General features: G+C 28.9%; 1 protein-coding gene across 1 annotated transcript in view; it reads right to left on the bottom strand.

Annotated features, from left to right (window-relative positions):
• Positions 1–1,084, bottom strand: part of LOC106463968 (AP-1 complex subunit gamma-1-like) — a 31,810-nt gene that overhangs the window by 18,573 nt on the left and 12,153 nt on the right. The window lies entirely within an intron of this gene.

Raw genomic sequence — 1,084 nt, 5'->3', positions numbered from 1 at the left:
ACAACATTAATTACACTACACTTAAATCAGTAGTGAACGAACAACGTTAATTACATTACACTTAAATCAGTAGTGAACGAACAACGTTAATTACATTACACTTAAATCAGTAGTGAACGAACAACATTAATTACACTACACTTAAATCAGTAGTGAACGAACAACGTTAATTACATTACACTTAAATCAGTAGTGAACGAACAACGTTAATTACATTACACTTAAATCAGTAGTGAACGAACAACGTTAATTACATTACACTTAAATCAGTAGTGAATGGCAGAGCTGGACAAATAATGGAATTTGTTAATCAGTCTTTCTCACAAGACTATCAACCTATTTTCAGCTTGTTTTCAGTGTTTTTAAAAGCATTTCCAAACTATCCTTCATTAAAATCATAGGCATATTTAGGGACAACATTTAGGGTTAAGTTATTGTCTTAATCCTAAACCGTTCTACGTAAAAATGTGTCACATATACAACACCGTAGGAAATCAGTACAAGCTGGAAATATGATTTACATCATTCCGATGGGTTCCTCCCTACAAACTGTCACACAATTACTGTACTACTTTAAGAGGCACGTGATGACAGACAGACGTTTTCAGTATATAACTAGACTTAGTCATAATTAAATAGGTTAACATCTTAATGTTGTTCTCTGGTAATCTCTGACAAACACAGTTAAAGTAATTCAGTAATCTAAAATTTGTCGACTACTAACTTGCTGTAACTTTTTATCATTAGAGTAATCTTACCCTAAATAACACTGGTTACATATAACAATGTTTACTTATAACAAGTAAACATTATATTAAGTTAAAGCTACACACGGTTAATTATATTAATGAACAGTATCACATTACTTACATAACAATATTGAATTTAAGTTAGTGAATAATATCTCATTACTTACATAACAATATTGAATTCAAGTTAGTGAATAATATCACATGACTTACATAACAATATTGAATTTAAGTTAGTGAATAATATCACATTACTTACATAACAATATTGAATTTAAGTTAGTGAATAATATCACATTACTTACATAACAATATTGAATTTAAGTTAGTGAATA

The sequence above is a fragment of the Limulus polyphemus genome, unplaced genomic scaffold (genome assembly GCF_000517525.1).
Source record: "Limulus polyphemus unplaced genomic scaffold, Limulus_polyphemus-2.1.2 Scaffold1531, whole genome shotgun sequence".
Taxonomy (NCBI): Eukaryota; Metazoa; Arthropoda; class Merostomata; order Xiphosura; family Limulidae; genus Limulus; species Limulus polyphemus.
This window is presented reverse-complemented; position numbering and strand designations above follow the sequence as displayed.